This window comes from Mauremys mutica, chromosome 1 (assembly GCF_020497125.1).
Source record: "Mauremys mutica isolate MM-2020 ecotype Southern chromosome 1, ASM2049712v1, whole genome shotgun sequence".
Lineage (NCBI taxonomy): Eukaryota > Metazoa > Chordata > Testudines > Geoemydidae > Mauremys > Mauremys mutica.
This window is the reverse complement of record NC_059072.1, coordinates 122,746,191-122,759,914: the sequence shown is the minus strand read 5'-3', so window position 1 is coordinate 122,759,914 and position 13,724 is coordinate 122,746,191. Positions and strand designations below refer to the sequence as shown.

Genomic DNA, 13,724 nt, shown 5'->3' with positions numbered 1-13,724 from the left:
ACTTTCCACAGCCCATGAAAGTACTTGACTTATTTCTCCTCAAAGTTCTGCCAATTTGAAAGGAAGATAGTTACTGTTATGGATACAGAGCACATCCCCTCCTTGCACAGTGTTATTTTATTTCCACCCCTTATCCAAGTACAAGACGCCCTGAAGTTTGTGTCGTTAAATTAATGCATCTGCTTTCATTGAACAGTTGAAAAGTATTGAACAGATTCATCAGCTGACCTGACCATAGTCATCTGCAAAAGTAGTGCTGGGAAGCGGGAGGAAATGTGATTTACGTGATTTCTCTACAATGCTAATTATTATTTATATTGTGGCAGTGCATTGAGCACCAGTCATGGACCAGGACCCCACTGTACAGACAGAATGAAAAGACTCTCCCTATGCCCCAGTTTAAACATTAGGTGTTTGCATCTTCTAACATTTAGCAAGCAACAGTAAACAGCAAAGACCATTTCAGTCTACAGTCAGTAAACACTGGGTCAACTGTACACTTTATACCAGAGGATGGGGAAAGAAAAGAAGGCCTTGCGGTTAAAAGTCATTGCACTAAGATTCAAGAGATGAGGCTTCAGATCCCAGTTCTGTCTCACACACGCTCCTTTTGGCCTTAGCAAGTCCCGTGGGACTACACTGCAAAAAAAGACCCACAACAGTGAGTCTCAAAGCTCAAGTCAACTGAATTAGGCTTGCAGGACTCACACTACAGGTTATAAATAGCAGTGTAGACATTTGGGCTCGGGCTTTGAAACCCAACAAGAGGGGTGGTCTCAAAGCCCAGGCTCCAGCCCAAGCCTGAATGTCTACAATGCTATTTTTAGCCCCACAGCCAGAGCCTGAGTTACATGCAGTATTCTGATTTATTTAAGAAACAAGATCCAAATTAATGATAGGGGAAAAGGGAAGACAACCATCAGCTGTCAAGTTGTGACATCATTATCCACCCCCTTCACCTTAAAGCTGGAGTAACCTCCTGGCGTAACAGATGGGAAAAAGTGAGGGTGAGATATCCTGGCCATCACAGAATAAACCTCCCTTCTTGTTATACTTCTATTTGCATTCACATTGCAGGTAAAAGGAGGTTTCTGCTGTATGGCTTCATGCGAACATGAGCAAGAGAAAGAAATTTACTTTCTTAAAAAATAGTACATAATTGTATGCTATTTCACTCACACTGGTTATGCTGGCAAATAATGGAGAGGTTCATTTGAAATCATGTCATCCAAAGCAAAAATACAAGTTGTTCAAAACAGCTGAAATACTTGTACAATCTCTCAGATAATAACTGGTCAGAAGGTACTCTGTTCTCTAATGACATTGTCTGTTACAGACACATTCAGTGGGGAAAATCTAAACAGCGTATCAAGAGTTGAAAGCATTTCCTGAATGCATATATTTAAATATCCATACCAACATCTCTTACACAAAATCTAGTCATCCACTTTTGCCCAACTCACACATTAAAATAAATATTTTATGATATTACAAAAGTGGAGACAAACAATTGGACTAGAGGAACAAATTTAGACAAACAGGCTGAAAGTGTGCAGTGTTATAGCCATGTTGGCCCCAAAATATTAGAGAGACAAGGTGGGTGATGTAATATCTTTCATTGGACCAATTTCTGTTGGTGAGAGAGACTAGCTATCGAGCTTACACAGAGCTGAAGACGACCTCTGTGTAAGCATGAAAATTTGTCTCTCTCACCACCAGAAAAGTTGGTCCAGTAAAAAAAATATCACCTCAAGCACCTTGTCTCTCTGACAGGCTGAAAGAGCAGTTCTCAAGCAACTCAGAAGCCATGTGTTTGAGACGGATGATCCTGCAAACACTTTCACATGTGTTAAACCTTAAGCATGTGATCAGTTTGATTAAAGTCTGATGATGATTTGGGGCAATCATAAATCTTACTCACGTACAAAGGTTTGTAATTCAGTGAAAGGGCAAAACTTCTCATTGTTATTCAGACATAGCAAAGCCGTCTTTTCGATCTTTCATGAAAAATGTCAGTTGCTGGAAAAAATGTAGCTAGCTTCTTTATGTTCAAGATGTAGGTCCAAGATTTTAAGTCATGTTTAAATAATAAACCTGTTGTCCCAAGAATCATGAGCGTGCAAACCAATGGAAACTGTCCATACAAACTGTCTCACGTTGAAGCCGATTGAGATACAAAAGCATCACAAGCCTGGTAGACAGATCTGGGAGCAGGTACATTGCTCAGTAACATGAGGATTATTAAATGGAAAATATTTGTTACTTCTCCATAAATCCAGTCTGATGCTCAGTTTTTCAGCATGAATAAAGTATATTTCATTTTCCATGCCTCTCTCCTGAGACTACCAATATAAGAATCAATATGAAACAATTGTGGCAATTTTTGTAATCTATAGACTTGAATGAGACCAACTCATTTGGCATTGATTGCAGAACAGCAATCAAATGGTAACAAGGTTTGGTCATTATATTGACCTAGGTAGCATCTGAACTAGTGACCTAAAGGTGAACAACTTAATAGCTTCTTCCATTCCCAGTCTTATGAACCATATAGTCACACAATGTCACTTTTTTGGTATAATTAAGGTCCGTATCAATCTTTTATTGTAGTTTAGGACTCACAGGTATTCCAAGTCATGGGGACAAATAAGAGCTGATGAAACTGATTCGTATTTTTCCATTGTTCACAGCTGTAAATAAAATACATAGGAAAGTGCTTAGCTAAAATATAAAGTTTTCTAAGAGTAGTTTTCAGGATTATTTTCCAAGTAGAATGCTTGATTTTTTTGAGAGAGTTGAGGTTCAGTAATTAATATCCAGTAAGTGGGAAGAATTCCTTAGAGAGAGTTCTTAAACCAAACGTGTACATTTATTCTTAGAGTAGTTCATGTTTTATCTGAGGAGATGTTGGCATTTGAATTTTGATGTTAGTTTATTTTTATTTTATTTTTTATTCCTGGCACTTCATGGTTCTTTCCCCACATTCCCCTTCTATTTATGCAACAGTGATTTTGATATGAATAATCTGTCATAACTTTTTGCCAGATACCATGAGTATATCATTTGCTATTTTATTTTCCCCTATACTGAAATCCACCGCATCCAATCCATTTTCTTCTGCATTTGTCACCCTATGATATGTAGTTTTCATCTGTTTTTATTAGCATGTCCTACAACTGAGGTTGCAAAATAGCTTCAATTAAAATGCTCTTCACTCTGATATGGGGTTAATTCTCAAGATCTAGGGTTAATTTGGGGGAGGTGAAAGTGGAAATGTATGCTGTTTCTTACCCATCATTATTGATCAATATTATTGTGTGGCATGTAAAGTAATATATACAGAAAATATTTACACACCATAGTAATTTTTGTATTAAATTAAAATTAATTCAAGGCAAAGAGGTACAATACCATGTATGTAGTTGTAAAACGGTGCGAGTTAACACTTACAAGAAATCATTTGAAAAATAAACAAAGGTGGAAAATTAAAGGAAAACTGCAGAAAAATGAAAAACAATTTTATCAAGTACACAAAAGGTCAGTGAAGGACCTAAGAGAAAAAATTGCTAAAATGTTCTTTGCTTTAATTTTTTCAAAGGAGGATGGAAAGACCTGCTAGAAACAAACAAGTCTCCTCAGAGGAAGAAGAGAGAACATATACCGGAGGAAGTGAGGACCATGACAAAAGAGGTGCTCAAGAGATTATCCATATATATTATGTACATCTCCTAGTAAAAGAAATGGCAAAAAGTTCAGGATACATCAGAGCAGAAAGAATTGACTGTGCTGCTAAATGCGCTGAGCACACCAACAGTGCACTAATTAAAAGTGTTAACAGAACAATAGCAGGTGCAATGTGGAATCAACAGTGAAGGGGTTAAGAAGATTCAGCATACATTATAAAAGGCAGACTATACAGTAAATAAGTAATCGGATAACAGAGACCTGGAAGATATGTGGGAGAGGAGATTTACAATGGATAAAGAAAGCGTGGTATAATGAATGGGGCCCTCAAATGGGAGGCTTGAATTCTATTTCTGACTCTGCTATAACCTGCTGTGTGACCTTGGGCCTCCAGGTGCTATTGTAATACAAACAGTAATAACAACAACTGAAGATGCTCAGATATTGAGGTCAGCAGTTTGACAGGGAGAATACAATTGCTAACCTGAAAGGGATCAGATAAGCACGCAAAACTGCTTGCCCATTTACATCTACAAGACTGAGCTGGAAATCTCTCATAGGATACTATACACATGTCCTCCCATCTGAAATACTACAATGAATGTAGTTCTTGTGGTATTTTGGAACTTCTAGTCCCAGCCAAAAAAAAAAAAAAAAAAAATCAGATGTGAAAAATATGCCACTTGGATATTTCCGAATATAAAAGGGTTTCTTTTATTTCAGTTCCAGAGGTATAAAAATAGGTCTCTTCCTTACGCTGCTTGGCCAATCCCTAGTAGAGCGTGATGAGAATTGGTATTTGGAATCAAAAGTTCTTCACCTTCCTATAAGATCAAGGACCACTGGAATCCTGTGGTACTACAGTCCAAGTTCTGTGGCAAGATTCCTGAGGTTGCGTCACACTGACCAACTCCACAAAACTATTTTACCATACACCAGTCTTTGAAACTATGATCTAATCCAGGGATTCTCAAACTTCATTGCACTGCAACCCCTTCTGACAACAGAAATTACTTTATGACCTTAGGAGGAAGGACCGAAGCCTGAGCCCAGCTAAGCCCCACTGCCCCAGGTGGGTGGGGCCAAAGCCTGCACCCCCCACTCTGGGCAGGGGGGCCAAAGCTGAAACTCAAAGGCTTCAGCCCCAGGCGGGGGGTCTGCAACCTGAGCCCTGATGACCTCCGGCTTTGGCTTCAGCCCTGGGCAGTGGGGCTTGGACTTCAGCCCCGGATCTCAGCAAGTCTAAGCCAGTCCTGGCAACCTCATTCAAAGGGGGTCGTAACTCACTTTGGGATCCCAACCCACAGTTTGAGAACCACTGTTCTAATGAATTTCAGCTTGCTATCTTAGGCAGAGAGAGCAAGCAAATGAGAAACAGCTTGCTACGCTTTCAGGGCTACCAAGTGCATCAGAACATGGCATTACAATAAGGGTGCAAATATTTACCTATTTTATAATTTGCAAAGCACAACTAGGTTTAATGTGTTCTGTCACTTACAGTCTAAAACCAAAATGAAAGTTAATTTTGTGGGGCAGAGTTAAACAGCTTGCTGCTATCTTCTTAATTATTGGAATGAAAGAAGATGCCAGAAATAATTGTTAAAAACACAGTAATTTCCAGTCAGACTATTCTGTAGACTATTGCTAATTCATCCTTGGTTTGCCTACAGTTCTGGAGTTTGAACAATGTTTCTAGCAAAGGGTTTCACCACAAAATCAGATCGCCTCTCTCCAATCCAACAGTGAGATGGGAACATTGCACAACACTCAGCTGCTGTCCTGCATTAGTTTCTTTGCTCATCAGTACTGTTTGAAACACATGGCCTGCACAGGGTGTCCAATCTACATCACAGAAGTACTTTACTTAGTAAAGGCCTGATCTGACTCCCAATGAAATCAATGAAAAGTCTTCCATTGACTTCAACAGGACTTGGAGTAGGCCCAACGAAAGCAGATATGACACACACAGGGAGCAACACTGAGGAGTAAGGTGTTTAAAAAAAAGTCACTTTCTGATTGGCAAGACACTTTTTCCACCATACGTTTCTATTTGAATGTTAATTACTTTAGGTACTAGTGTTAATTAATATTGCTCGCTATAGATATTAGCGTTAAGTTTGTATGGCTAGCAATATTAACTAATAGCACATTTAAACAACTCCTATCTAGATTGCTAGCTACTTTAAAAAAAAACAATTAACTCTGGCCTTTTTCTACCTTTTGTCCCCAGAAATATTGTGACATGTACACACTGGATAACTTACTTTCCGTTTTTTGCCTTTTCATCACTTCTTCTGCCTGTATTCTGAGTCCAAGGAACCACGGTGATGGTTTGCTCGTATCTTCTGCTTAAGCCTAGAGTGATGAATCACACTGCTTCTCACTCCAAAACCTCCTTTGTGTGCTGTACAAGGGTATGTAACTGGGTGTGATTTGGGAGTGTGAAGCTTTTCTAGAGTTCTTCCCATTTTTGTTGTCTGCTAGCTAAGGTAAATTGTTAACTCTATTTATTTAATGCTGCTGGCTGGCATGGTTACATTTTCTGTACATAAGTATTAATGCTGCTGGGTAGTTATTGTAAGCCTAATTATTGTTAGGTGTTTTTGTACGGGTGTTATTTTTTAATGTTCAATCTTAACAAAACACCACCACCATCGAAATGTCCAGAAAAATCTACTCGTTATTTGGAACAAAGGATTAATACCTACCTTTTATATAGTGCTTTTCATCAGTAGATCTCAAAGCAGTTTACAAAGTATCGGTATCATTTCCCCATATGTAAGATGTGGATAACTGAAGTACAAGAATGTGAAGCGACTTGCTCTCAGTCAAGCAGTAATCCAATGGCAGCACTGGGAATAGAACCTAAGTGCCCTATGTCCCAATCCAGTGCTCTATCCTATAAACCACACTACCTTTTTTTTTTAAATGTGTGTACACTTTTTGCAAGTGCAAGTTTCCCCTGCCTCTCAACTCCCACAGCTTTATGGAACAGCTGAATTTAATTATAAAGCCATAATTTAAAAGGAAAAAAATAGTTTCTGGCAAGATCCTAAATCCCCTTTAAAAACAGAAGTCTGAAACACTGTTAAGTGACTTAAAAAAGTCTAATGACCAGAAGATATTATTCTCTAATTTCCTTTCAATTCAGTTGAAGTAACGCAGTACTTTAAACTTCCAAATGTGAAAGAAAGCACTGAAACTGCCCCAGCTACTTCAGAACTGGATGGTCCAGAGTCATAATAAAGGGGTCTGTTAGAAACACCACATGTTAAGTATTGTTGCAGTGAAAGGGCTAATAATACACAAGGTTATCTGTGGTACAACTATCAGAACGATACACTTGCCCTATTAAATGAATTCAGACTACCAATTTGAACCCAGAGGCAAAGGCAAAGAAAATTCAGGCAGAAAAGAACGGTATCTGTACATCTACACTCACTCAACAGCGCAACATGGAAATAAATATATAATTAAAATTCTGAAGCAAATGTGAAATCCCACTATCTTAAAATACTAGAGAGAGAACTTCACTACAGCAGACACCTGAAAGAAGGAACCACCCACTGAATGGATAAAAGTCACATGAAAATTCTAAATCAGGAAGTCAACAAATATAAAGGCAAAGGCCAATAACATTCAAAGTTACCTGCATGGCATGGAGTTTATTCTGGAATTTCATCTTCATATAAAAAGTATCATAAAAGTCTTGGGAATCTAAGTACCTTCTTTACTGAGTCTGTTCTCCCATCAATGTGCACACAATTCCCACTAGCACTAAGAGCAGGAGACTGGACCCTCTACAGACAAATAAGTAATGCGAATAGGTTACTACATCAATGTTGCGGACCCCAAATGTTCAAAAATGATGAAGTGTTGTTGTAGCCACGTTGGTCTCAGGACACTCTCACCAACAGAAGTTGATCTGATAAAAGATATTAGCTCACAATCAACTGACTCCAGGAACGGGGAATTTAAGTGAAACACCAAATAAAAATCACAAAACTCAAGATAAAATCTTGGGCTTAGCAGCACTGCAATATACAGACAGCCAAATTGATAGAGAAAATATATTTGATAAATATGTAGCTTATACAATTCAACAGAGAAAAATAAACACAAAGAGGAAACATATCCTCCAGGCTCAAACTGGAGGACGATAAAAGAATTAGCTGTGATTATTAAGGTTTAAAGGACTTTTTGTTTCACAAGGTCTTTGGCAGAATGTGTTGGTTTTATGAGGATTTTCATTAATATTGTTTGATTTTTAAATCCATATGGTTTTTTGGTAAGCATTTGGGATACTTAGCCAATAATAATAATAATAATAATAATACATAAATAAAATTCTAGTATTAGCAAAATATATGTATAATCAATCATTTAAATTATGAAAGGAGAGGGCATCCCTACATGGCCTGGTTTTTTTTCCTCCTTCTCTTCTCATTCTAATAATGCCATGTAAAGTAAAGAAAAAATTATTTACATAAATAAAATAGAGCACAATACCACCAGGAACTACGTAAAGTCAATATTATATCAAAAGGCATCCTTGACAAAGAGCCTCATCCTGCCTTACTGAAAAGGGATTTTGAAGATCTTAGTACTGATAAAATATGGAATGTTTAAATGCTAACTTCCCTCTAGGTGGTCCTCCAGAGTAGGTTCCATTTCCAGATGTAATTGCTTGTCAGCCCTAACTGGATGCCTGAACAGTCTCTGATAGTTCTGTAAAGTACTTGAACAGCTGGATGGTACAGACCACTGAAACTAAACTCTTTTTTCTCTTGCCATGGCTCTCTTTCACTGCCTTCCTTTGAAGTCTATGCCACTGAGGAATCAACAACAGCTGAATAACATGTGTTATCATACAACATCGAATGCAACAACAATACTGCACAGCAAGACATTTTGTTCAATAATCCTGGACTGTAGGAAGAATTGAGATTTCTTTTGTTGGGGATAATTCCTTTTTCAAACACAATATTAGAGTAAAGACAAGCTAAATTAAAAGGTGAATTGATTACAGTAATGCATTATGCATATGAAATGCAACAATCCATTTTTTCCTTAAAATGTACAGAAGTGTTTCCTACTGAACTGCTGCTTAAGTCCTCACAGGCAAATTCCAAACGAAGTCTTCACTTATCTGTGGCAACATAAAACTGAAAACTTACAATGATATGAATGAAAGCTCTACAGACTGATGGAGCTGTAATTACTGTGGGAGAGTCACTGAATATTCACTTCAGGGGCTGTAGATAATCCCATTTTCCTGTCCCATCTAGAGCAAATTCTGTGCTCTCATCTCAACATCTAAAAGCCAAGAATATCACAGGGCTATCACACAACTTGACATAGGCCTGTAGAAAGAACCATATATTCTGCCAATGCTCAAAAGATTTAGGCAAACTCCTCTTAATGTCAAAAAGGAGACAATGTCAATTTCCTTTCACCAACTGGAAATAGTTCCGAGTTAGTTATGGGCAAAATTTTCAGTTATGGATACTCAAAGTTAGACCTCTGAATGAAAGTCAGGCCACTTATTTTGGTGTCTCAGTTTAAATACTTTGGTCTAACTGTCCAGGTAGAATTTGGGGTTCTGATAGCATGAGATGTAGTCATCCCTACAGCTAAAGATGACAGTGCATTCAAGTCTAAAGGTGTTCCATACATACAATATTGTGATCTGATTCTGCAAAGTCTTCCTCCTGTAACTAGTTCTCCAATCACTACATCATCAGAATCTATATGACTGATCCTAAACCTTGCAGAAAAGCAAACATTTGAGATTACAGCCTGCTATCTTCAGTGCACCCTGAAGGCAAAACAAAGAAACCCAAATGTATTAATTTTTTTAAATTTCATGATTTTCAAGCCAATCTCATGATTTTTGTGACATGACTCAATAAGATCAGAAATTGTATGCATCAGAGTTGATGGCCACAGTCCAGTTCCTAGCGGACATTTCTCCACACTGCAATTTGGACTAATAAGTCTTCTTTCTGCAGTGTCTGAAAAAAAGCTAAGAAATAAGAATAGAACTATTCCTTCAGGTCAGGTTTGAGATACACAGATGGGGTATTATGAGTAAGTATGCACTGATATGGCAAAGCCATGCCTGCTCTGTGGATAAAAAGAACTTCTGTCTCAAAGTGTCTCAAGCCAACACTAAAATCCCATCAGCTCATGTACTGTATATTACTTGCAAACCATAAAGTAAACTGTGTGCATCAGGAATTTTTCTACTTTGCAGCTTTATAAAAAACAATATAGTGCATGAACACACATGGAATATTCTAACAAATACGGTTCCTCAACTAGTATTCTAAGGCACTGTCATTTTCAAGCAAATATACTAAAAAATTTGCATGCAGTCGCTTTCAACAAATGATTTTAGAGTAATTTACAGACATGAATGGAAAGCTCGACACCATCTCAGGTACAGATGGGTAGACCAGATGGGTACAGTCTATGTAAAGCTCCCACTGCCATTCAAGGCAGAAGTAGAAACAGAATCCATGCTCTTCCAGACTTCTGGAGACACCACCAATGAACGGAGTCCAATATATAGTTTAAAAAGATTCACAAACTTGTTGCCAACAGCATTTGCTATGTTCCCGATCTGTCTTCTGTGAACCCATTCAGAGTTTTTCCTTTTTGTCTCCTGCATGCTAAAGAACCATCTTTTTATTAGCTGACTAGTTTAAATAAGCAGGGTCAGAATGGGGATTTTTTCTCTTTTGGGGGAGCGAGGGGAAAATGGAGGAAGTGGATTTACAGGTTCTTATATAGCTGTATAAACTGCACTACACAAATTATTTTGTTATTCAGTAGTATGTCTTTCAGAACAACTCTGCAAATGAGACCTAATCATTTCTGTTCCCCAAGGACAGAATCATTGTGCCGTCTTTCATTGAAAGGATTGCTTTCTTATGGCTTCATAATTTTCTAAATGTCAAGTCTTACCTATTTTATAATAAAATTTTAAAACTAAAAATTTGCTGAAAATATTGACCCACTCCCCTACCCCTTTTCCCCACAAAAAATGAGAAGGGGGGCAACAAATCAATCTGTAATGACATTTTCTGAAAATATATACAGTGGGTTAATGCAATATAACTAAGATTAAAACTGACTGGTTCAATTCTAGGTAAAGTAGTCAGCATTTTATTCATGAATTCTACACATTTTTTCTAAAATAATATAATCAGACCATCAGGTTAGTGTTCTCCGTTAGTCATATAACACAATAAAACTAAAAAAAAAAATCTTTAACCAGGTATCTTCATAGAAATCAATAGATAATTGGTTTACTTTCTCTTTACAGTTCAGGGCATATTTAATTTTAAACTAGAGGTGCTGCCTATGGATGGTGCAGAATATAGTAAAGCACAAGCCAGACTTCATAATCCACAGTACATCACACTTTGTCATGGATGTAATTAGCGTCTGGTGATTTTTGTTATTATGTCAAGCGTTGATATCTTTGCAAGGGTCCAAATGCAAGATGTGGAATAACACCTGTCACAGAGCATGCCAAACGTGTACCCTCGATCTCCTTCAGATTTACAACACTGATCAAATCCAAGGGTAATACTGACCTGCAATTTAATGTGTGGCTCTGTTGGTCACATCAAAATGACATTTGATTGAGAAGCAAAAGGAGTTAGCACACAGGAGAACAGGACTCAAAAACTTACCGGTAAAAAAAAAATGTATTCCATATCAAGAAATCACCAATAGCCACAGATCTTTACAACAATCTTCACTACTGCATAAACCAAGGACCAAAATCCACCTCCTTACCCCTTAAAGTTCCAAGCCTTGTTATTGTACATGATTCACTCAAGCTTTCCTCACACTGTTCCTAAAATCTGATCCACTCCCTGCTGGCAAAACAGATTTACTTGTAATCTTTTTTTTCCCCTCTACTAGCAGAGAGTGGGGGCAGGGGAGAGGAATAAGAAAGATTAATCATCAAACAAATCGTCACTGCCTGGACAGGAAAAACTAAACAAAACAGTCCACATTGCGAAGAAGAAATCTTCCTAATTTCCATTCAAGGAAAGAAAAGAAAGAAAGAAAATAAGTAAAAAGGAGCCTGAGATGCCTCTGCTCAGCAAAAGTGGCCTCTAACCTCTCTTCTCAAGGACACAGAAAATTACCTCTTACTTTTTAAGACTTGTATGCAGCTGCTATAGGAGACAGAAGATACAAGGGGGACAACACTGCAAGGAAGCAGGAAAAGGTGAAATAGAAGGGGAGAGGAAACTTACATGGAAGGAAGAGAAACGGGAAGGGGAAAACCAGGGAGAGAGGAAAATGCAAACGGAAGCAGAAAAGAATAAGGGCTGAAGGTAGAACTGCAAAGAGGAGGGGAAAGTTGGGGATGGCAAGATGGGAAAAGGGAGACGGAAAATGCAAAAAAGAAAAAGAGAGGAAACCCAAGGGGGGGGGGGTCCGAAAGAAAGGGAGAGCAAGAAAAACTGCCAAAGAAATACGAAGAGACGTGAAAAAACGCAGAAGAGGAAGGAGAGCGGAAAAGGGGGAGAAATGCAACAGAAAGCGAGAGGAGGCAGGAAAACACGGAGAGGAAAACTGCCAAATAAACAGGGAGCGAGAGGGCTCCTGGCAGGAGAGGAAGAGCCGAGGGAAGCGAGAGCGGCCGCAGGAGCGGGGGGCTCTGCCGGAAAAAAAACACACTCCGAAGTTTGCACTTACAGCTCGGCCCTGGCAAAGCCCCGCGGGGCGGCGCGGGCCGGGGGATCCTGCAGGCGGGCGCGTCCTCTGGGCTCTGGCGAGGCGGCGCTGCCCGGCACCGGCACCGGCTCCTCCGGCCAGGCAGCAAACCCCAGTGCGGGCAGCCCGCTCCTCCTCGGCGGCCAGGCAGCCCGGGAAGGGGGCGGGGGGATCCCGAGCGCCCGGCGGCCAAGCGCGGCCGGCAGGGGGCTGGAGCGGGAGAGACGGGGCAGTTCAGGCGCCGCTGCAGAGTGTGGGGCCGGGCTGCTGCTGCTGCTCCTGCCCCCTCCTCCCCTGTCCCTGCGCTGCTGGGGCCCGGGCACCCAGCTCCGCCCCCTGCCCGTGTGTGTGTGTGTGTGTGTGTGTGTGTGTGTGCGCGGCGGGGGGGGGGAGGGGAGGCTCACGCCGAGCCGCTGCCTCGCACCGCAGCCCGGTCCGCGCCGCGCCGCGGCGGCGGCTGCTGCCTCCCGCCTGCTCCCGCCCGGGAGCGAGGGTGTAACGGAACCGGGACCCCAGCGCGGCATTGTGGGAGCTCTTAAAGCAGCCGCCGCCGCCGCCAAGCGGAGCACCAGCCCCGGGCCGCATCCCGAAGGGCCGCCCGGCCGCCCAGTGCCGGGGCGCCCCGCGGGGAGGGAGACTTCTCCGCCTGGGTGGGGGGGGGGCTTGGAAGTGTCTGACTGCAGCGCACTGTGTGTGTGTCGGGGGGTGTAATAGCCTCTTCCATGAGAGGATTTAAAACCTGGGCTGAAGGAGAACCCCTAAAAAGAGACTCTCTCATGCCAACCCCCAGCACGGGGGTGTGAAACTCAGGGATGCGCTCTCTGCCCTCCCTCTGGGAGTCCGCCGTCTGCAGCAGCAGCAGCAGCAGCCCAGGCTAGGAACCGGGAGGAGGAGGAGGAGGCGAGCGCGCTATTTCCCGTGAGCGATAACAGGTCAGGAAGAGCTATAAACCAAGCGATGCTCAGCTGCATGCTCTGTGGTTTGTCCGTGTTAGGTTTTTCATTCACCCTGCTTGGAAACTATCGATTCTGTCCTCCCCCCAAGGTCTGGGGATGTTTGGATCCACTCATTATAGACGGTGGCCAGTTGGGACTTCATATATTCTTTCCCTAGAGGGAGTCCCGTTATATCAGAGAGAGAGAGGAAATGGTGACTGTTTTCTTTAAAACTTTGAAACACTTTTTGGTGGTGTTGCAGAAAGATAAAAAAACGAAAATCAAAATGTTTGATGGTCATTTTTGGTTTCCAAAAGCCAAAAAAGTTTTGACTTTGGTAGTTTCTCATTTTTGAAGATGGGA

The 13,724-nt window shown here is 40.8% G+C and overlaps 1 protein-coding gene and 1 long non-coding RNA gene across 2 annotated transcripts in view; one reads left to right on the top strand and one right to left on the bottom strand.

The window, feature by feature from the left end:
* Positions 1 to 6,101, top strand: part of LOC123353067 — a 28,927-nt gene extending 22,826 nt beyond the window's left edge. Inside the window, exons 2-3 of the long non-coding RNA XR_006574378.1 lie at positions 3,599 to 3,690; positions 5,915 to 6,101. This is a non-coding gene — a long non-coding RNA (uncharacterized LOC123353067). The remainder of the gene's footprint in view (positions 1 to 3,598; positions 3,691 to 5,914) is intronic.
* RASSF8 (Ras association domain family member 8) overlaps positions 1 to 12,708 on the bottom strand; it is a 145,265-nt gene extending 132,557 nt beyond the window's left edge. Inside the window, exon 1 of the mRNA XM_044993804.1 lies at positions 12,409 to 12,708. The gene's annotated coding sequence lies outside the window, so the exon portion shown is untranslated. The remainder of the gene's footprint in view (positions 1 to 12,408) is intronic.
* Positions 12,709 to 13,724: the final 1,016 nt, after the last annotated feature.